The sequence below is a fragment of the Mus musculus genome, chromosome 18 (assembly GCF_000001635.26).
Source record: "Mus musculus strain C57BL/6J chromosome 18, GRCm38.p6 C57BL/6J".
NCBI lineage: Eukaryota > Metazoa > Chordata > Mammalia > Rodentia > Muridae > Mus > Mus musculus.
The window spans coordinates 50,054,330-50,078,196 of NC_000084.6; the positions used below are offsets into that span (position 1 = coordinate 50,054,330).

The 23,867-nt window shown below is 43.4% G+C and overlaps 1 protein-coding gene across 9 annotated transcripts in view; it reads left to right on the forward strand.

Moving 5' to 3' along the window:
* Tnfaip8 (tumor necrosis factor, alpha-induced protein 8) overlaps window positions 1-23,867 on the forward strand; it is a 113,803-nt gene that overhangs the window by 74,903 nt on the left and 15,033 nt on the right. Inside the window, exon 1 of one of the 9 annotated variants that reach the window (XM_030250258.1) lies at window positions 661-840. The exons of the other annotated variants lie outside the window; for them this stretch is intronic. The gene's annotated coding sequence lies outside the window, so the exon portion shown is untranslated. Of the gene's footprint in view, window positions 1-660; window positions 841-23,867 lie in introns of those variants that run through there. 9 annotated transcript variants of the gene reach the window in all.

Genomic DNA, 23,867 nt, shown 5'->3' on the forward strand with positions numbered 1-23,867 from the left:
GCAACTTGATGTATACAAAAGTCCACTTGTAAGTGGGGGTGGGATTAGGGGTAGCTGGGGAAAATTAGTCAGGTGTGTGTGGGGGGGGGGGTAGTGTTCAAGGTTGTGAAGTCTCCCTCTCTTTTCACGTAGCTTTTTGGGAGACTCTTTTAAGTTGCAAGTCAGTCAGAGCTAAGGCAGCGGCAGAGCAAGGGAAGTTCTGCATTTTGCAATGTAGGCTTTCCAGTGTGGTTGTGTACCTAGCTTTGTGGCATGAGGGAAGCTGTCAATTGAAAAGGGCTTGTTTAATAGAAATACGGGCCAGTCAGTGGAAAAAATGACAGCAGAAGGATTGTGTCTGAGCTTCCCGTGGGCTTTTTGGAGCTGGGATGTTTCCCTGTAGGGGCCTCTGTACCAACAGAACTTTGTGCTGATGGGTGCTTTCTTTTTCTGTTTTGCACCATTTGCACGAAGTCAAAAGCAGTCAAAGAGAAATAGGAGCGGAGCTGAGAAAACCATCCTTGAACTTTATAATTGCATAGCACTTAGATTAGCATTTTCTTCCTGGCCTGTTATTCCCAGCCTTTTACGAAAGGGGGGGGAGTGGGGGTGGGGTGGGGATCGGATGAAAAACTGCTAGGTCAACTGTATTATACCTCCCTCTAGCAACATCCACAGTGTCCCCTTCTTTGCTGGCTCTGCTAGGGAGTTTGTAAGCTGTGTGGAAACTGGTGTAATCTTTAGCTTGATCCTCACCTGCCCATGCCTGCAACGGTGTACCTACCATACAGGCTTTGCCCTCTGCATTTTAAAGGAAGCCCAAAACGTTCGCGTCTGCTAGAATTTTAAACTGATAGTAGGGTAAGATTTTCTTTTTCTTTTTTACTAAGTCTGAGGAAAAAGTGAACGATTACTTTATTGACTGGACTGATTCACTGAAGCTTCTGCTAGGGCGAGTGTGTGTGTGTGTGTGTGTGTGTGTGTGTACCTGCTTTTATGGGACCTAATCTCTCACACTGTCTATCACCAGTCAGTTTTCTTACTCCTTTATCCTCTCTGATTCCAATCTTCCCTATCTCCCTTCACTTACAGTGGAGTTCTTTCCTCTGGTGGCACACTTGTCAATTCTGTGTAGTGAGAGATCAGCAGGAGCCCTTCAAACTCTCTGAGCTGCAAGGAAATTAATTGCCCTTGGATTCTTTGTATCTAATTCGTTGTAATGGTAGACACTTCTAATTCATCCTTTAGAACCCTAGTAAGAGACTAGTGCACGTTCGGGGGAATTGAATCTGGAAAAACCATCGTGAGATGCAGAAGTCCTTAGAGGCCGGTTTATTTGTGCGTGTGCATGAGCGTGGATGCATATGACTGGGGAGATTGTTCGGCTCCTATGGCTTAGAATGCACTTGACTCTGTGCCAGCGGTAGCTCCCGTCTATAGTAACCTCTTAAAGAACTGCTTTCATTTCGCCTGCTCGTCAGTAAGTGACTGTGCTTAAAGTGAGGGGGAAAAAATCTAGAACTTGCTTTATCAAAAGGCGAGTTAAGATATGGAGACATTAGTGGATGGGAAGAGCCCAGTCTATTAAGGAGGAGAATGCCTTTGAAAAGAGGCTGTCAACAATTTCCTGTGGATATGGGCTTCCTGAGGAGTCAATTAATATCCACATAGTTGGCATTTAGATGCTTCCTGTTGAGTACATTGCTTAATTATGAGAGTGGTAAAAATGAATGATGGTTGAGCTCACTGTGGATGATCTAGACATAAGTGCTGAAGGATCCAAGACTCCTTTGCCTTGGGAATCAATCAGAATTTTTAGAGTGGAAATGCGAACGCCATTATCGCTTTGTGAGCACTTGGGAGAGAACGGAGGGTTGGCTGGCAAGAGAGTGCAGCTCTCTCCTCTGTTGCCCACACCAACCATTTCCCTTTACCACCTAACCTAGGCCTCTCCTGACTCACCAGTCCTGCTATTTCACAACAAACATGGCGGCCATTACACAACCTCCTGCTTGTAGACTGGCAGCCTCTCCTTCAGCCACACTCACCACCATCCTCAAGCCTTGGAGTAGGTGTCTTTGCTACCTCAGAATGACACCCTTCCATCTTGGAGTCCCACACTATTTTTCATGACTTTTCCTCCATGCTTAGATGAGAGGGCACTCCCCCATTCTAGGGTACTAGTATTTGCCACTATTCTTTTTTGCCCTGATACTCTAATCTTTATCTGAACTCTTTTCTTAGTCTACTCTTTGGAGAAGCCTTTTCTGGTCGAAGCACCCCGCCCCCAAGTCTGAACCAGGACCCCCAGTTTGCTTCTCTCAGAACACCTGTCCCTTTCCTTGCTGGCACACGCCACGCTAGCTAATCTTTCTTCCTGGGCAGAAGAGTCTCTCTTAGTCCCCACTGCTATCTCTAGAACTTGTGCCGCAGAGGTGCTCATTAACCACCATAGAGTAAACAAGTGACTTATTTATAAGGCTTCTTCTCATCGCTTTGTCCAACTTTAGGCACTACTTACCCAACCTTTAAAATGAACCTTTAAAAAAAAATACTTTGATTGTTTTTATTTTCAAGACATCCTCTGGCTATGTAGCCTAGGCCAGCCTGGAGCTCACAGTGGTGATGCTGTCTCAGCCTCTATGTGCTGGGGTTGCAGATACAAAGCAACATACCTGGCCGTTAAATGCTCTTTCTCTGCTATCTTATCTTACTGAAATCTGGTTGCTTTTGTGTTTTGTTTCATGAGATTTTTTTTTTTTTTTGTCTTTCATCTTTTTGGTTCATCATTCCACAAATGTGTCAAAATTATCACTACCCTCTGCTCATGTCTTTTGTCCTTTTAAAAGAACTGATAGTAATAATATTAGTACTAGTACTAGTACTAGTAATAATAACAATTTAAAGACCAGTGAGATGGATCATGCAATAAAGGTGCTTGCCACTATGCCAGATGACCTGAGTTCAATCCCTGGAAGTCTATGGGGAAGGAGAAAACCAATTCCTACAAGTTGTCCTTCCTTTGACCTCTGCAACCTTTACACACCTCCCATGGCACACACACACACCACATAAACAAATGCAATTAAAAACAACAACAACAAAACACACAATATTTAATACTAAGGACCAACATCTTCCTTGGTTCCTTGGATTTCACCATACCTTGGACTCCTCTTTTCTGGCTCTTTATCCACTCTGCTATACCTCCATCTTGGACTCCTAAGAACCACCTGTATCTGGGCTTCCTGGTAGACACTATGTTTGAACATTGAACAGGGACCTTCCATTCAATAAGTCTACCATGACCGCACCCCTTCTGCCAGCGCAGATCTGATCTCCCTTCTGTGTCTCCTATGCATGCATGCTACACCCTTCTTTTTTTGGATTCCAAACTATAGGCCTGGATGTTCTCACCAACTCTGTCCTTTCCTTTGTCTTCTGCCTCTAATTGGTCACCAAGAAAGGTCACCCACTTTACCTTCCTCGTTAGTCCTGAAATATATCTTCTTTATGTGTCCTTACCGTGGCATTTGTGCTCTGATTGTTATAGTAATCAACCCAGTCACTGGCCTTCCAATGGCAAAAAGTGGAATGTAGTTTCTGTTGTTGTAAACAAAATAATTGTTGGAAATTTTGAATAATTCATATATTCTCTGTGTTAGTTTTCTGTCACTATAACAAAATTCCTGATGTGATTAACTTCTATGAAAACACTTTAAAAAAAAAACTTACTGTTTGGTTTTGAAATAGGATTTTACTCTGTAGCCTATGCTAGGCCTCACTGTCCTCCTGTCCTATCTTCCTGGGTTCTAGGAGTTCAGGAATGTCCCTCACTGGATGAAGATTTATTTTGACTCACAGTGTTAGAGGTCTCAGGGCCTGATGGATGGAGCTCTTGCCTTGGGTCTGTGCTCATGGCAGCTTGTCATGAGGAAGGAAAACCGTTAACGTGGTGGCCAAGAAGCTAAAGAGAGCAAAGATGCGCCAAGGTCTCACCTTGGTACCCTTCCAGTTACTGGAAAACCCCACCATCTTCTAATTGTATATTGAGAGCCTTTAAACATTATAAGTCTTTGGAGGACATTTGAGATCAAACCCACAGCACCCTCGAACAGGCTGAAACCCCAGGATTTCAGGATGTATTAGGCACAGAGTCAGATAACCCAAGAATGGTCTGGTTAGGTTGCCTCACTGCCTCTGACTGCTCAGATTTCTGTTACTGAGTATTTGGTCCTCCTCAACCTTCAACATCCTAGAGATTAGCCATCTGATTGGTCTTGGCTAGCTGGAGTTCCCACCCTTGCTGCTAGGGGGAGACACTCCTTCTGCTTCCAGTAGTGGTTGTGGGAAATGGGAGCAGATCACTTCAATTGTGAAAAGACAGCTTCTCTGCATCGAGAAGTTGTTATTTGCATGACCTTGACCACACCAATCCACCCCACCACTTGGCCAGCAGGCCTCTGCTTCCTCATTCCTCACAGCAGCCCTGTTTCCTTGGTTGTGATCTCTCTCTGGATCTGCCTCAAGTGGATTCTGTCTCTATGTACACACATTTGGCAGAAAATGCTTTTCCAGGCTGCTCCCTGCCCTCCCTCACTTTCCCAGTGTGCACTGTTTTGACCCTGTGTATAGTCATTAGTTATGTTTATCCGTGCCTTATTAGGAACTTTTTGACAACGCAGCTATACATTTTTTTCCCTTCCTGAACCTCCTACGCCAAACTGGGGTCACCTCATATGGAAGGAGCCAATGATGCCCCATTAAAGAATTAATTTTAAATCAAGATGTGTGAGCATCCTGGAGAGCATTGCTTAGAGGCATCGCCTTAGCCTCTTTACGGAAATACAAACAGTGCCTTCCCAATTCAGAGGACAAGCCTATTTGATTTTCTTAAATTTTTCACTCAAGTGCCGTGACTAGTACAAGCAAAACAAGCAAGTGTGCTTCATGTCTGGGGTCAGGGCCTGCATCGTGAATTTCCTTGAACACAAAAGAAGCAGTTTTGAAGCCAGAATATACTGAGTTATTCTCTATACTAGAGTCAGGGCTGGGCATTCTTCTCATTTCATACTTGTATGACTCTCTCTGCTACCGCTATCCAGGAGGCAGCCCCCCGGCACCCTCAAGTGCCTCTGTTCAGCCCAAGTGCAGGAGATCTAGAAGCTAGCAAAGCTGGTAGCAGGTATGTGCATCCTCCAAACAGAGAGGAGCCCAAGTGCAGGAGGTACCTTCTTCACTATTTGATGTTATAGTTAATTGTAGTCACCGCCGGGCTGGAGAACGCTGGAACTTACTCCTTCTGTGTAATGTATTTTGTACCTGACATATGAGAACATGTGATATTTGACTTTCTGTGCCTAGTTTACTTCACCCAATAGAATAAGGTCTAGTCACATTGTCACAAAGAACAAGAATCCATTTATTTTTATGGCTGAAAGGTATTGCATTTTATACTCACCATTTCTTTATCTATTTTTCAGTCTGAAACCCATGTGGATTCCAGATCTTGGTTATTATAAAGTGATGTGTTAAATATGGGGGTACGGGTACTTCTTTGATGTACTGATTTTATTTCCTTTGGATATACACACAGTGAGACTGCTGGGTAGTGTGATAAAGCTGTTTCTGTTGTTTGCTTGCTTGCTTGCTTTGGAGGAACTTCTGTATGGTTTTCTATAATGCTATATTTTTTATGCTTCTACCAATAGTGTGTAAGAATTTCTCCTCCCGCCCCCCAAAATAAATGCCAGCATTTGATTTTGTTTCTCCTTTTGCTGACGGCCATTGTCACTGAGGTGATGGCATGTCACTACAGTTTCCAGTTACGCTTCCCTGACGACAAGGGCTGAACAAATGCTTTGGGCATTTGTATTGATTGGGTATTTGTATTCGTTTGAGAAACACAGACAGTTCCTCCAGGTTTTGTTGGGTGACTAAACCCAAGCATTTGACCGTTTAACCGTTGAGTCCCTTGACCCCCCAAACATGGCAGATGGCAGTTGCTTGTCGGATGAATGGTTTGCAGATATCTTCTGTTTTGTAGGCTAAGTGTTTATGGTTCCCTTTGCCCCGCGAAGCCTTGACCATGTCATATAATCTCATTTGTTTGCATTTGCTTTAGTTTTCTGTCTTTTGGGTCCTCTCCCCTTAAAAGCCCCATTCTGTTTCATTATCCTGAAGGTTTTCCTCTAGGAGTTTCATAGTTTTGCTGGCCAAGCAATTATTATTGGGAGAGGAGAGGCTCGGTTATTTCATGGTGGTGACTTACACGAATCTTCTTATGCGGTAATGGAGACCCCTGGGACACTATGTAGCTACACACAGTGTTATTAATTCTCACCGTCTCAGTCATCTATGGTGTGACACTTTCCATTTCTCATGTATTGCCTTGCTGGGTACCTGCCGTGTGTCTTCTCTCCCTGACTCTTGCTTGGCAAAGGGAATGATGAAGCAAAGCTATGTAGTGATGAAGGCTGGCTGTGCTGTAATGCCTGGTTCTTGGTTTTCCTGAGCTTGGCATCATACATAATATCAAAGGCATAGCATGCTATCTCAGAGGCCAGACATGATTAACTGTTTCTGTTTGTGAAGTCACTAGCCTGAGAGTACAATGTGCTGACAAGGACTACGAAAAGAAAATTCATCCTGACCTGTGTATGGTACACTCTTTCTTCTATAGTGAGCCACTCGCTGGCCTTGAAGTACCTGGGACTACCCCTACCTCTAAATGCTGAAATACAACTGAGGATCCCCACACACGCCTCTAAAAATATTGCCAGCCTGATTATACATCATACTGTTGTTGTTCTTGGATTATGATAACAGTGGACTGTCAGGAGAGAGTAGATGATTAAATTCCCTGCTCCTGGCTATTAGTAATCCAGGAAGTAGCCAAAGGGTGGGTGGGTGGAAGAGAGCACAGCAGCCAGAAAAATCTCAGGATCTGGTGATTTCATCTGAACATGATACAAGAGTCAATGACTTGCCACAACCTTTTGTTTGTAGGCATTTCTGTTGGAAATTATGGAAACAAGCACGATACATGCGCTCTTCGTGTAGAGAGTTGTTCCTAAAATAATACCGAGAATAAATTAGGATGAAATGAAGTCCTGTGTGTGTCTATAATGTTTGCAGAAGGTCTGTCTAGCAAGTGCTTCGTAAGGAAAACAATCCTTATTGCCCAGTGCATGTAGAATCACTGTGCTCCAGGTTAGCATTGCATCCCAGATCTTTTTAAATAAATATTTTGTCTCAGAGATGAGGCACCAAGGCTACCACTGCCCACTAGGCTTCTTCTACCCTCTTCCTGGCCTGTTTTACAAGTGAGGCTGTATGTGAACACAGGCTCTAGCTTCAGGCTCCGAGATCTCCTTAAAGCAGGAGGGTTCTAATCTGTCTGTTTAGGTGCCATTCACGACCTTTTGGAGTAGTTTAAAAGTGTAAATGGAATGTTTGAATGAAGGAAGTGGTCCTGCTCAACCTTCTCCAGTGACAATAGGAGATAAGGCACGATGGAATACTATTCAGCTCTACAAATCAAGACTATAAGACTCCCTGGTTTTGAAAGCAACAGGCCAAAGGAGAGGCCTGACCAGTGGGCTCACTTGTTTTCATTCCTTTAAGGCTATCATTTAAGACCAGTTCGATGTTGGGAATCCTGGCTGGGCGGGGAACACATTCTTCAGGAGAATGTGTTGTATGCGTGTGGGTGGAGAAGGAGTCAAGCCAGCACCTGGCATGAAGCATGATGCCATTGCAGGGACAGATGCCCCTCCCACAGCCTTACCTTCCCTGGAGCCTGCCAGCCGGGTGCATTCTGGGAGTCAGAACATTTGTGTTTATGAAGTGGTTGAGGGCCAGCCGCCTACTGTCTTCCACAGCCCCTTACAATGACAATGAGAGAATGAGTGTCAGGTCTTGTTCAGATGCTTCGGCCAGCATTGAAAGAGTTAGCTGCAGGGGGTTAGCACCCTGGTGAGGAATGGCACAGAGTGGGGAGCAAACTGAAAACAAGTCCCGCTCTGCAAATCACCAACACTACAAAGCCTAGGTTATCTTGGTACCCTACAGCATGTTAACGATGTTTAAGATGGTCACTGTACTAAGACTCACATATGACACTTATAGATGGAGTGTCTTCTAGCTCCATAGTAATGAACAAGGCTTAGCTTAAGAATACTGAGGAGCCAAGTTAGATGGGGAGATCGGTTGCTCTCTGATCTCCAAGAGGAAGAGTGTAAAGGAAGGAGAGGCTAAAACCATAATTTCAGTTCCTGAGAACAACTGTTCTACAGGAGCAGAGAGAGGTGGAGCTAGTCAAGGAGACAGCATTAGCCTTGTACAAATGGGAGGAGGAAATCCCAGAGAGAATGGGCTCTTTGGAAGCCAGGAGAATAGTCCATGGAAGAAATGGCCAGCCAAGGCTGAGCCTGTGTTAGAGGCAACTTTGCTTTGGTGTGAGGCCTTGAGTGGAGTTGGGTTTAAGGAAGCCTGGAAGCCAAAGCTTGAGGAGGCTGTCATAGGATTGGAATGTGCCTTAGGTATTCGGTTGGTATTTAGTGGGGGAATGAAGACTGTCCTGTTGTAAATACCCAGTCTCCTAAGCTGCCCGTCATCTCCCTTTGTGTGTGATGCCCAAGGCTTAGTAACCAGCAGGCTCCGTTCATTCTGTCCATCCCAGCACCTCTCCTCAGTGTTGAGAGGAGCCCAGGGAGCAGGCCTGCAGGCCTCTGAGGCATCACATCAGATACACTTCAGCGCGGAAAAGAAACAGGAAAAGATAGCCAGGAAAAGGTAAACGACAAAAGGATGGGAACAATTCTCCCACAGGCTACAACAGATCAAAAGCGCAGGGAAATGTCTGACTTAGAAAAAAGCAACCAAACGGAAGACATACCAAAGACCTGTGTGGGAGCCCAAGCACCGCTGTGACTCCAGGGGTACCAGCTCCCAGCACTTGCATGAGGGGCTCAGACCATTAGATGTTAGTGACTGAACTGAGTCTCCGGTTCCTCCCTGCTCCTCTAGACAGAGTTCCCACCTCCTGTCACTCGCTTGGTTCTGTGGCAAACTGTCCATATTGTCTGAGATGCCTCATTAGCATAAATAGGTAAGATTTTTATTGTGAGGAACAAAATGTTTCTCGCACTTAGAGCGTTTGTGACAGAAACAGTGAACCAAGAACATATAATAAAAGATGTTCCTATCGCTTAGGAAATCCCCAGGGTTTTAGAAACTCTGGCCAGGAGCCAGAAATGAAGACTGAATAAGTATTTCTTATTATATCACAGCGTCATACAGGTCTTTGTGCTCGTGAGAATAAAAGAAATGTGCTCTCCTCCCTTGTGTCTAACTTCCTCCTCATGCATTTACTTCAGGCATACGCTGTATGTCGTGGGAAGCCACCGGTGGTGGGCTTTGCCAGGGTGGTCTCTTCTTCCGCATCTAATTCAGAGCTCTTTGGACGTGAGTTTAAACATGTTAAGTGGGACTGAGACTCCGTGAAGCATTCTGAGAAACTTCAGTTTTGTCCTGTAATTAAGGTAGAAAACTGCCATCATATGCCAGCAGAAAAATGTTGCATGGCTTGCTCCTGGTGAGAAACCGGGAGATAGTGTTTATGTATATAGTTTCACTTAACAACTAAGTAAATAAGGTGGTTCACATTGACACCCCAAGACCAACCACATTCACGCAGTGAAATCTCCCCTGTACCCTTCATGAAAAGCAAAGAAACAACCTTTTCCTCCTGCAAAATTATTCTGTGAGTGTAAAACGGTTCTGCATCGACTGCCCACCCCCCACCCCCATTGTAAGGCACTTATGAAATGCTTTCCTTTCCTTTCCCGGGTTAAAATGAAAACTGAGTAAGTCAATTTTGAAATAGCTAGTATGAAGATACATCCCTCCTCAGTTCGCAGGGCCAAACACTGGACACAAGGTTCCTGAGAGGAAAGGTGATCATTAAAGAAGGAGTCTCCCCCAAAAGTTGTCAACAGAGGTGGAATTCTGGGGCAAGCAGCACCTAGGAAGGGCAAGGGGGAGGAAGGACTGGGACCCAGGACTGAACAGAAAATCAAGGGAGGGGCTATTTGGCAGATTCCAGAGTAAGGGAACAGAAAGGGAGAACTGGGGGGAGGGGGGTGGGTGGCGGGAAGGGAGGGGAGGGAGGGGAGGAGAAGGAGGAGAGGAATGGGTGGGAGCTGTGTGGCAGGCTTGTGGAGGGGGAGGAATCAAGGCATGAGGAATAATGGGAGTTGGACAAAAAGCAACTGAAAACTCCCAAAGTGAGCAGCAGTATTCACCAGGCAAGAAATGGTGGTGACCTGGGTAAGTTCGGGCAATTTGCTTATTTTGGTTGAGTTAGCAGGAAGCCGAGTGGGCCGTGGGCCGGGCTATGTTCACCAATGTGCAAACTTGGAGCTGAAGGATTGGTGCCGTTAAAAGAAAAGGAAATTTCTCAGGCTGGATTGGCCACAGGGGGCCCGCCAAGAAGGCAGTGACATTGGGAATCCTGCGCTGACTTGGGGGCCACTCAAAAGCCAGGGCTGTGTTGAGCTGCCTGGGATGTCTAATGAATTTCTTGGTCACTCAGCCTTAGTCCTGACTTCTAGATCAAGCTGATAACTCTAGAAGTATGCGTAGGTTGCTTCACATTCCTGTTCCGGCCTCGTATTCCAGCATGCTGTGGGATCATTTCGTCTGCGTGTCTGGCCATGGGGGGAGGGGGTTGTTCCTCACAGTCTCCTGGCTGCAAAGCTGCAGCTGGCTTGTTTCAACACGTCTAAGGGTTAATCAGGTATATTCTAATTGCTACTGGGAGAGGCAGCTGAGCCTGACACAGCCCCGAGGTTGCCTGCAGGGTTGGGGGGGGGGGGGTGTTCTGTTTTCAGTTCTCTTTCCCAAAGACGAGTACTTAGCGTAGCATTACGACCAGTAGAGCCGTTAATGTCACATACCTTCCTGATATGTTTTAGCTCTTAGCTCTTGTTTCTTTAAGTTTTCTAGACGGCTCTGCTTTAAAGCATGCTTCGACCAAACTAAAAGGATTGCTAACAAATTGATGAGCTGTCCTTGTTACTGCTGTTTTCTTCCCTGAGCATGCTACAGCCTTTGGCGTTTTGGTCCACAGAGATGTGGAATGTCATTTGGATTCATTGATGGTAGAGGAAGGTGCTCCAGCTTCCTTTCTGTGGCTGTGATCAAATACTCTAACCAAAACAAACTTTGGAGAGGAAAGGATCTAAGTTTCCAGGTCACTGTCCATCTAGGGAAGTAGGAATGCTGCCGCCTGCTTGCTCTCCGGATGACGAGGCTAAAGCTCAGCTAGCCTTTTGATACAGCCCAGGACCACTGCCTAGGGGTGGGGCCGCCCACAGTGGGTTGGGTCTTCCTACAGTTAAGACAATCCGGACAGTCCCTTCCGGACTTGAAGATAAAGACAGTTGTTTGATTTCGCCACTTTCCAGGGCATTCTAGGATGGGACACATTTTCAATAAGTGTTCACTAGGACAGATTGGGAGAGAGAACTGTTATATTTAGTCCAGGTTCGAGAGTTATCATAGAACCAGTACTTGTTCTCTCAGAGTAGAATTGTCTGTGACTTTTCTCCTGGTTTTTATTTTTTCACGGGCCAGATCTCTCTCCCTCCCCCTCCCCTCCCCTCTCTCTCCTGTGAAATAGTCAGTCCTCAGTTTTCATTGTATATCTATCCATAGATTTACTCAGCCAGATTTTTTTTCTTTCAATCTATGGTGCTTTTTTTTCTTCTAGTTCATGAATGAGTCAATTGACCGAATGTAGGCAGCTACTGAACTTGGCAGTTGGTTGCCATCAGCCTGCCTGTGGACAGGAAGTGTTTAGGATAGATATGACTAACCATTTTCCAAGCCTTAAATAAAGCAGGGGATTTTGGACATAATAGGTCTTTGTCGCTCGTTTCAACATTTGCTGCGTGTTGAAGTTCAAAGCCAGCCCCTTGGCTACTTTACATTTTTCCAGGTCCTCTGTTCCCCCAGCTTTCTGTGTTATAGAGACTGAAACTGTCCTCGGGCTTTGGGTGTCATGCTGATTGTCGTAAGTGAATTATGAGGATATTTTAATTGTCTTGAGAATCTTCTAGGTCTGTATTTTCTACTTTTTTTGTTCTTTGAGTTTTCCCTCCTTTTCAGTTGCCACCCTCCTGAGGTTCCTACCTGACTTGCCTACAGAGCAGTGTAAGGTAAGAGATGAAAGTGACCCTGGACTGCTACACAGACCGTGGACTTGTCCTTTTGAATATACGGCCCTCATGATGTAGCAACATTTTCCACTCCTAAAGCTCCTTCCAGTTAGCCAGTGTCTTTTAGACTTCTTTAAATCACATCTTTCTTTCACTCAGGGAGAACCATGCCATTTTGACAAATTCCAAAATATTTTTAGTGATCTTGTTGGCCTTTAGCTAAGACTCTAAAAGAAATTTCTTTTTCTGCCCTTTGCCTTCTCTTTAACTTTTGTAATTTTTCCTCCCTTAACTTAAAATAACAACAACAATAACAAAAACTCTGGTACCTCGTTTAAGTAGCATCCTCCCCCTGTGTTAGGATTTAAGAAGTATTGACTATAAAATAAAAACTGTGACTATTGAGTCTCTTCCTATGTAATTCAGAATTCACATAGGAGACATTTTAAATAATATGAAAATTACAAAAGAAAGCCGTTTTGAATATAGTTTGTAGAAATTATAAATGGATGCAACATCGGTGAGACAGGATTGTCTGCACTTTCTTCTCTGCATCCCCGACTGTGCTGGTCACTTGAGTTACCGTTTGTCTGCCAAATACACAGCCATGCAGGGGAAAGAGGATTTAAAATACAAAATGCATGCAAATATTGTTAGTTGGCTTAGGGTGAAGTCATTATCAGATCTTTGAACCATCTTCAGTGACAGGGCTACACTTTGCTAAGTTTAGAAATAAATTGTAAACATAAAACATAAGGTATTTGTCTCGGTCAGGGTTGGTACTCTTGCTCTGATCAAACACTATTGACCTAAGCAAGTTGGGGCGGAAGGGATTTATTTGGTTCAAGCTTCCACTTCACTGAAGGATGTCAGGATAGGGACTCAAATAGGACAGGAACCTGGAGGCAGGAGTTGATGCGGAGGCCATGATTGGTGCTGTGCACTGGCTTGCTCCTCATGACTTGTGTTGTCTGCCTTTTATGGAACCTAGGATGGCCAGCCCAGAGGTTTGCCTACTCACAATATGCTGAGCCTCCTCCATCTATCACTGACTAAGGAAATGCCCCATAGTCTTGTCTGCTTACAGCCTGATCTTCTGGAGCCCCTTTCTCTATTGAGGTTCCCGCCCTTTGGATGACTCCAGCTTGCGTCAAGTTGTCATAAAACTAGTCAACACAGTATTGCAGTCGGGCCAGACATGACTGACGCTAGAATGTGTGCTGTTGAGTGCTTTCCTTATTTATACCTCTTTTTTTCACACGGAAGCAGGAAAAAGCAGTGCCAGCTTTGGTTTAGAATAAAGCTTAATTTTAAAAATTTGAAATCCTATGTATGAATTTTCATCAAGTAAAAACAGTTTCTTGATGGAAAATATTGATTCTTTTTTTAGAAACCAAGACTCTTAGAGTGGAGAGTAGCAGATAGGAATTTTGTATAGATGTCTTGTGTGTGTGTGTGTGTGTGTGTGTGTGTGTGTGTGTGTGTGTATAGGACTCCCTGGAACTTGAGATAGGCAGGGATGGCCTTGAACTGAACCTGGATCCTCTGTAAGAATGCCAAGACATTTCAATTGCTGACCCATCTCTCTAACCCTTTGTACCTTTTTTAATGATGAATATACTACATTGTAGGCAAACAGAAAATGCTTGATAGCCAGTGAAGTGTGAATAGACCCACTTCTAGATGGCTCACAATATAAAATACTTTGCAAAAACAAAACGTGTGATTTTTCATGAGGTCCATGGATCATTCAAACCTGGATATTTATTATGTCTCTGGGCAAATCACCTGGTTTGTAGGTACTAGAGTATGTGACGCTCAGTACTTACATCAATCCTGTCTCAAGAGTCAGAATTAGACTGAATAGCTCTGACACAATTCATAGGCACAAGCTTAGGAAGGCCTCGTAGGCTGAGTCTGCACAGGGAGCCCTCAGTCTGCTGGTGTGTGTTTGAACCACAGTGTTCAGGACCCAGCTTAGAGCAGACAGGCCGTGGAAGGACATTAAGCAGACTGGCTCTGTCTGAGCTGACCGAAGGCTGTGGCTACCTAACGCCTTACTAAGTGGGAAGGTGGCAGAAACTGAAGATTCGTCTTTCAAATTTGACATAATTTGACATAGTTACCTGATGTAAATATATCCCATGATACCATCGCAAAAAGAAGTATCTGAGCCAAACTCAATGTGTCTAGAATACCTGCAGTCTTTTTTCTTTTCCCTGTCTTCCTGCCTGCCTGCCTGCCTGCATATAACCCACCCCCCAAAAAAAAAAACCCTGAATGCCAATCCCCTCAAGACACTTCCTATTAGCTAAGTATAATTTCAAATCAAAAGTGTTTTAGGAGTGGAGAGTGGTGTTATGTGGTGGAGATGGTATAACTGAGAGAAACAGTGCATTGCCTCCAATTCAAACACTTTGAGCAGAGTAAAGAAGGCTTGGAACCCAGTTTGATACCTGCCACCGTTAGAGCTCAGGCTTTTCTAAGTTTAGACACAGAAGATGAAAAGAAATGGACTTTATGGGACTTTGACAAGAAGGCCTCAGCCCTCTAACCATATATATGCATGCCTTGAAGTTCTGCCCAGTTGTGAGTAATGCAGGCAAGCCACTGGTTAAATGGCCTGCACTGTTCCTGGAAAGGAAATCTTGCCAAAGCTCTGGACTTTCCTAGGCATAGAAATAGCTGTTACTAAGACCTATGCTAATGAGCTAACCCTAGCTAGAGTGCCAAGCTTCTTCTCAGCTACCCCTAATGATTATAGCTAGATGGTTGATTGATAGATAGATAGAGAGATAGATAGATGGTAGATATAGAGATAGATAAATAGAAGGTAGATATACACATAGAGCTATATAAATATAAAATATATAAACATTTCATAATATTAATATAGTCATCAAAATGCAGTAAGCCCTTTATCAGCAAAAAAAGGTGGACCAGATTGCCTGGCCTGTCAGTATTATCTTACCATTAAAATGTTGGAAAGGAGAGATTGTTAAGACTCTGAATTTGGAAAATAGAATTTTAATCCAAATATTGTGTTGTTTTCTTTTTTCCTTGTATCTAATATTGTTCCATATTCTAGTGGTGTAAATGTAATGGTAGTGGGGTGCGTATGTGTGTGTGTGCTTGTATGTGTGTGTGTGTGTGTGTGTGTGTGTGTGTGTGTATGTGTGCTTCTAAGGATGTAGGACCCTGCACTAGCTAGACAAGCACTCTACTATGAAGCCATACCCTGCCCCCAATGCAAATATAATAGAAGGAAATTCTTTGCTTTGTGTATGTTAAACACATGCTCTCCGGGATTAAACTCCCTTTTGATATGAGCTAAATTCTCTAAACACTGGTTTAAATAGCCTATATTTTTGGTGGGACAACACTGCACAGATAAATAAGGACAGTGTGTGGGATTCGTTTTGTTTATTTGCAGTAGAAAGTGCCTGGCTTTGGAATGTGGGTGTGGTCCTGGCATTTGTGTATTTGTGTGTTTCAGGGAAATAAAGGTACAGAGAAACACTTGCCATTGCCTATATAAAGACTAACTCTCTACAGCTGACAGGTTATAAATACTGCCCGAGACCACGTCTCATACACCAGCATCTGTTTCCTTCATTCCAAGATCAACAAAAGGCAATAAAGATGAATGTGGAAAACGGAGGCAAGAAAGGCCTCCCCTTCTGGCAAATCCTTAACTCCCCTAAGCAATTTTTTTCCAAAGCAGAGAACTAGGTGGTATAAATTAAAACATTAAAAGAACAATCCCCTTAAATTCAAAGGAAAACTAGTTAGCCAGGGTAGGTTTAATATTCAGTTTTAGAAACTGACTTTGAAATCATACATTCAAAAGAATTGAATTATAAGATGATGTGTTTTCTGGAATATACATTGCCTTACATCTTAGAGATGAAGTCAGTGTTACTCTTCTTAGCTAGTGCTATAGTGTGATTGTACTCAAATGTGCTCAACACTTGGTTGGTCCTCAATGTAGCAGTATTGAGAAATGGTCAAATCTTGATCCTATAGGAGGTAGTTGGATCATGGAGTACCACTCAGAAAGGATGAGTGCACATCTCCTTGGAGTGGACAAGGTCTGGTGGGGCCAGATTGGTCATAGTAAAGCCATCCTGAGAGTTCTACTTCTTTCTGGGAATCACTTGATACTCTGTATAAACCCTAGTGCACTTGACCATTTAACCATGCTCAGTGTCAACCTGAGCCCATGGGCAGTTGCAGATATCTTTTCTAGCTGGCAGAACTATACTTGGCATTAGATGCATGTTAAAAACAACACAAAATAGACAAGAAGAGACTTTCAACCTTTTGCAGCTATGAGACTACTATAATACATTTTTCAATAAAGTATCATCTTTTCCAAAGAAACAATATGAGACTACTATAATACATTTATCATCTTTTCCAAAGAAACAATATGAGACTACTATAATACATTTTTCAACAAAGTATCATCTTTTCCAAAGAAACAATATTTTAATAAGAAGCTCTGTTATTTATATAGACTTAATGTAAAATAACTGGCAGATATAATCAAAACTATTTCCCCAGGACCAAAAATGTGGCCATAAACCTTGTTAATCATTTGACTCTGTAAAACTATATTCCCAGCCTTTAAGGGGGACCTTCTCAGATTTTCGCCTGTGCTTCAGTCTTTTAGAAAGTTAATCCAGATACTTTGAAAACACAAGTTATGCCATCAAATATTGTATCTCAATATTTTTTAAGTTATGTTAGTTAATGCTGTTCTTTGTTTATGGAGGCGTTTGTTTCTCTCGCATTGGCGCGGGTGAAATGAACAGGTCTTCATGGACATGTAGGACACCTTGAACCATCCCCAGAAGAGGCATCCAAATCCATCCAAAAACCATGCTGAGAAAGCTCACTCCCTCATCTCTGCTTCCTCACCTTCTAAGTTACATGTATTTCCCTTTTAAACAGAACTTGCTGTGAATAGGGTAGCTTTTAGAAGAGGGAATTAGCTTCACTGATAACTATCTTGAGTAATGTGTGATACCCACGGTGAGAACCTGGCAGAGATGCACATACATATCCCTGAGTCTTTTACTCTACTGAACACGTGATCAGCTGGGACATGGTTTAGTTCATTTGGAAGGTGGTTTAGAATGTTGACAGTTCTCCTCAAAGATGGCAAGGCAGGATGATAAGGGGGTGGTTCACGGTGCCCTACTTGTCCATAAAGAAACTGTTCATATTTTACATAGTTACCAGGGCCAATTACAAACGCTTCCATAAACAACAGTATTAACTAATGTAGCTGAAAAAAATATCAAGATACAATTTTTGATGGCAAAAGTTGTGTTTTCAGAATATCTGGATGAGCTTTCTAAAAGATTGAAGCACAGGTAAGGCAGGAATCTACTGGAATAAGGGGGTAGTTAATATTAGTAGCTTCACCAGAGAAAACAATGAAGTGTGGAAGACCCATGGCTGCCCCCTGGGAACTTGGTCTCAAGGAATTCCCAGACTTACATATGGATTAAGTACACAAGGGGGATGCTCTCTGGGAGAGAGGTTCATGAACAAATGTCTATGGCCACAATCTCTGAGGCAAAACTACTGATGTAGATAGGTGGCTTTGCCATGAAGCTTAGAATGGAGTGTGTGGTTGTTTCCCAAAACGTGGTCCTTGGACGGCTGGTACCACAGGGAATGGTCATAGGTGATCCCAGACAGAGTGTTCAGTCATCTTCAGCCTCATCATGAGACCAGGGGCTTCTAAGTGTTTTTGAAATCTTCTGTATCTGTCCAGAGAATGCTTGTATTTGGGATATGTGACCCTTGCCTCTTTAGTCATGGGACTCACTATTGTAACCCAAAGCTACATAGGGACTCATAGCCTCTGGCAAACAGCAACACCTGGGAGCAGCTGATGGTGTTGGTGACTGACTTTTTCCCATTGAATTGATTTCTGATGTTAAAAATAGTGATTGATTTTGATGACCTTCATGTGCTAAAGGGAATAATGTTAGTTTCCAGTCACGTGGAATATGTGGTGTCCTTTCTGAGTAAGTTTATTTTCTAATGAAAGTATGTTGATTAGCTAAAAGAAAATCAAGTCCGTAGTAGGTAGAAAACAAAGCATGACAGTGGTATTTAAAGGACCAGGCTGAAGATGTGGCCACATGGATGTAGGATGGCGTTAGATGGCTACTTCAGAAATGGAAGCATTCTGAGGGGAAAGGTGAGTAGAGACGCTGACAGAAGCCTGGGAATTGGGGAAGAGAGTGTCGCCGTGTCCTCCTTGCCTGTTTTGATGGACAGCCTGAGAACAAAGTGCTAGAAGCTCTTGAGTCACCAAGACCTTTATCCCAGGCTCTCGTAAAGTGACTCAGATCTCGGTGTGAGACCCTGGCCGTTCCAGTCAGAGATGAGAACTCATACGCTCACAGGGGACAGGGAGTTAGTTACCCATAACTGCCCCCAACATACACACACACACACACACACACACACACACATATACACGCACACTCACTGCTGTCAGAAGGGCTAGGTTTTTTTGTTGTTGTTTTGAAGGAGGGGGAGGAGAGAGAAGACTCCAAATTTTTAATGATTTATTTAACAAATTACAAAAACAAAAACCTAAAATATTATGGGAGCCTATTTTCGTGGGTATGGGAACATGCTGGAATTAAATCCTAGAAATGGTTGTTCAAAATGTAGATATAATAAAGATATTTTTTTGATGGTGACAGTGTAGATTTTGTTCCATGAGTTTTATCTGAGCTGAGAAAAAGGTAGAGTCTCGTCCATCTGACCATCAGCAACTATCAGCTTTATAAGTGCCAAAACTAAGTTTTAAGTGGAAGAACTTGCTACCCAATGCTTTTTGATAGTGTCCTGGCAAAACCCTTTCCGGAAGGAGAGAACTGTCACAAGTTATCAGGGCTTGTGTTGTGACCCTAGGTCGCCCCTCTGAGCCTTCCCTCTCCCTCTTCCATCTCTAGAGCTGGGGTTGATGAATGAGGTGGGAAGGCAGCTATTGAAGGACCAGTGTGGGAGAGAGCATGATGAAAGCTATGGGATGGGGGGAATCACAGGCTGACAAAGTATCTGGGCAAGGCATTTATTTTGTTGATATTTGGCAGTAGGTCATAAAAATGACCCGTTTTCGTTGCGTTATTTGCCAAAGTTTATTTTACCCTGGTATCCACCATTAGAGAAGTAATTCAGCTCCAAGACAGGCAGGTTGATCTATTCAGGGGACGCCTTCCAGTTCTTTTAAGAAAGGACTGTAATGGTCTTTTTTAGCTACTTTCCTTAACTGAAAAGGATGAGTGTAACATACCAGCTCTGTGTCGTCAGCATCCTAGCATTGTGGTTATTTTAACTTAACTGTTTGTCTTTCGGGTTTGATGGGGGGTTTATTATTTTAAATTCTGAATGTAATTTTAAGCCAGCCAGTTTCAATATGGGATAAAAATTAAAACATTCCCTAATTTGTTCTTTCTCAACATATTAAGGTACGTTTGTGCTTTCTTAGATTTCTTGCTGTGTGTAGTGTTTGTGGGGGAGGGGGCATATATATATATGTGTGTGTGTGTGTGTGTGTGTGTATGAGAAAAATGTGTGTGGATGTCTGTGCGTACCTGTGTATGGAGGCCAGGGTCAATCAGGACCCATCTACATTGTATTTTTGAGGAAGGCTCTCTCATTGTCTTAAAGCTCTCTGAGAAGGCGAGGCTGGCTGTCCAGTGAGCCCCCCCCCCCCCCCGGGATCTTCTTGTCCTATGCATGAACATCATGAAGTTCCAACTACAACAACTTACTTTTTATTTAGTGTGGGTTCTGGGGATAGAACTCAATTCCTCATGCTTGTATGGCAAGCACTTTAACAGGAAAGATTCTATGGGAGTAACTCGGGGTTACACCTTGTGCCTTCCTCATGACTTTTCTCGGATGTGGCCTTTTCAGAAAGGCTTCCCCTGCCTACCCTGGATAAAAGAACATACTGTCTCATTTATGCACTTCTGTTTTATGTGGCCCCTGCCATGACTTGGCACTTGTGCACTTGTTTCTGCCCTGGGTCTTCCTTTAGAATCTGAACCCCTTGTGAGCAGGTGTTCTGCCTGGGGCATGATAGACACACAATTTTAAGAAAATCTAAAAAATAAAAAATGAGTGAGTGAATGAAGTTTTTCCTCACACCTATAAGTTCATTTACTGTTTAGGGTTCCACATTGACATGGTATACCCAGTTCAACTTCCTCCTAGGATCTTTATAAACTTGGCAAATTTACTCCCTCTCTATGACCTAGTTAACACATTGTATAGAAATGAGATTTGGCGCTAAAGATAGCTGAAGTGTGTGACTGTCTTCATTACTTTTCTCATGCTGTGAAGAGACACCATGACCAGGGCAACGTATAAAAGAGTTTATTCTGTTTTACAGTTCCAGAGGGTAGTCCGTGACCGTCATAGTGGGGAATGTGGCCACAGACAGACAGACATGGCTCTGGAACGGCAGCTAATTTCTCATATCTCATACATGAGCACAGACAGAAAGAGCGCACGGGGAATGGTGTGGGCTTTTGAAACCACAAAGCCCCCAGTGACACACCTCCTCCAACAAGGCCATTACTCCTAATATTTCCCTAACACTCACACCAGCTAAGGACTGCATTCAAATCTGTGAGCCTACGGCAGCCATTCTTATTCAAAGTACCACAGTGACTAAATAAGTTCTGTGAAGACCAGCCATTATATTCCATCGCCTTGCAAGGCCTCCTGAGAAACTCACAAATTGTTCCTAATTTGTCTTCATTTTCTAAGTTTACCAGATTAGAAAACTCTTGTTTCTAGTTGTCTTAGTCACTGTTCTGTTGCTGTGAAGAGGCACCGTGACCAAGGCAACTCTGATGAAAGAAAGCACTACCTTGGGGCTGGCTTACAGCTTCAGAGGTTTAGTCCATGATCCTCATGGCAGGGAGCATGTGGCACATTGGCAGTCACTGGGGTAGTACCTGAGATCCACATCCTGATCTGAAGGAAGAAAGAAAGCCTACACCTCAAAGCCCACCCCCAATGATACACTTTCTCCAACAAGGCCACACCTACTCCAATGAGGCCACACCTCTTAATCCTTCTAATTTTTTCAAATAGTATCATTCCCTGGTAATGAAGTTTCAAATATATGAGCCTATGGGGGGCCATTCTCAGTCAAACCACCACACTAATGTATAAGCACATTTCTAGACAGGATGTATTTCTTTCTTTTTTTTTTCTTTTTTTTTTTTTTTTTGCTCTGGCCAAACTTTACTCTTTTTTTTTTTTTAACCCAACACTATGGTTTGTTTTTGTTTGTTTGTTTGTTTTTTGGGTTTTTTGTTTTGTTTTGTTTTGTTTTTCGAGACAGGGTTTCTCTGTATAGCCCTGGCTGTCCTGGACCTCACTTTGTAGACCAGGCTGGCCTCGAACTCAGAAATCCGCCTGCCTCTGCCTCCAAGTGCTGGGATTAAAGGCGTGCCACCACCAGCACCACCACCCAGAAACACTATGGTTTTTAGTCACTATTACCCCAGGAGACCTTTCTGCCCACAGAGTCCCTGTCACTCTCAGGTCCAATTCTCTGGGAGAATCAAAGACAAGTAGCTGTCCCAGAGAAGGGACAGGGGGCCATGGACTCAGCTCTAGCTGCAGTCTCCTGTAAAGGAGTTTGAGTTTTGCTGTGCCTCAGCCCCATGTCATCACGCTCTTCCTGCAGGTGCCCCTGTCACCCATACTTTATATTCTTGATCTAGAGAGTGCACGCAGATGAGCGAGCACACTGAGACAGGGAGATATTTGGTTTTTATTCAAACTTCGGCGGTGACTGTGTCTTTTCCCCACTGACTTGGGTCCAACCTCACAGTCTAGTTCAACTGGCTACTTTGAAAAGAATTAGTGCACAGGAAACGATGGAAAAAGGGGAACAGGTCACTTACTGCTCCAGGGAGAAAAGGGTTACTGCTCTAGGGCCTCAAATTCCTACAACAGAGCAGTGGACCTTCGTTTACTCAAACGTTTTTTACTGGGTGGAGAGGATTAAGACATTTGCATGAAAGTCTTCTGGAGAAGATTAGAAAAGATTAATTCTTTGTCCTAAACATAAGTTTTATGGTATTTTGATAGAAAAGTCTCATATTTAATATTTCTTACAAATCTCTCTTTTGTTTGTTTTTAAACATTCTTTCAAGCTCATTAAGGTGAAGGCTCTTTTTTTCTGTCCTGTCTGGGAGTAAGAACCTACAGTTGGGAGAAGTACCTGGTTAGTAATAGTTGGCTCAGTAAACCTGAGTTAGGACCTTAATTCAAAGAATTAGTTATTCCATCATTAGCATGTCTTAGGGGGAACCTCTTCCTCCTGTGAGTCCTTTGCTAGGAGGTTCTTGGTGACACTGAGATGTGAGGCCTGTCCCTTGGCCAGTGATTCTATTCTCTGGATCACGACACATTTTCATTTTACAGGCCTTCATATCTACTTCAACCTTCCACCTCCCAAAAAAACATTAGAATCACTTGGGACCAGATCAGAGATCAGAGATGCTGGGCAGAATTTTTAATTCCTGACTATTCAGTAGGAGTTCCAGAAGTTGCCCTACAATCTAGTCACATCTGTATGGTACAGGTTGAGGTTATCACTCAGAAGGCCAGGGGACCCTCCTTCAAAAAAATGGGGTCACAGCTTAGCTCAAGAGGACCATTGTCATGCCGGAATGTGTGCCTCTTATGCACAGATCTTATGAAAAATCAGAAACAAAGATTTTTATATTTATTTTCATAATTTTCTAACACCCGCTTACTCCCTTATCCTTAGAGCACACTGCTTTATGCAGACCCAAAATGGGGGGGGGGGGCCTGTCCAGGCTCCAAAGGTGTGTGGTGCTTCCTAAACCCTCCAAATTAGAGGGGTCAGCCAGGGTGCACAACACTGGAGAGAGAAGGCAGACAGAAGGAAAAGAACTTCTTGAAGAACTCAGATGTCTCCTTGGAAGTACCCATTGTGGAGAACAATGCTTCGGAGAGCCTCCAGAGGAAGCCTTGTATTTATCACAGAGCCTCAGGGCATGGCTGTCTTGATATCTGAATTAAAGTAGCTTACTCAAAGGCTCTAAGTCTCCTCTCACCTTCTGCTTACCCTCCACAGGATCATTCACAAGACATTGGCATGGCCATAAGATGCTTAACTGATATTTTAGTGTAATTGCTGGGAAAGTTTGGGACCAAAATTTTAGGAGGTTGTGCCAAGATGCATATTTGGGAGATGCTTAGGGTAAGGCCAGCAGGTTACTGCTCCTAAAATACTCCCAACAGATGGGCTTGAGATATTTGTTTGGGATATTCCAGATCATTTGCTACAAAGGCTGAATTAACTAAATATGGTCACTCTACCAACAAAGTAGCTGCTATTCAGCACGGTTTGGCCAAGGATGGAGAGAAAAGCAATGGCTTAAAAATGAAAACAGAAAATGCATCAGTGTTGTATAGATTTATAGCTAAAACATAAAGGATTGCCCACCACATGTGAGGCCCTGTATTTGATCACCACAAAAAAAGAATGAGTCAATATCCGGTTTATCGCGTTGTTCTTAGCCATGGACTAATCAGATAGTCGGTTTTGTATAAATGATTAGAAGATACTTTCAT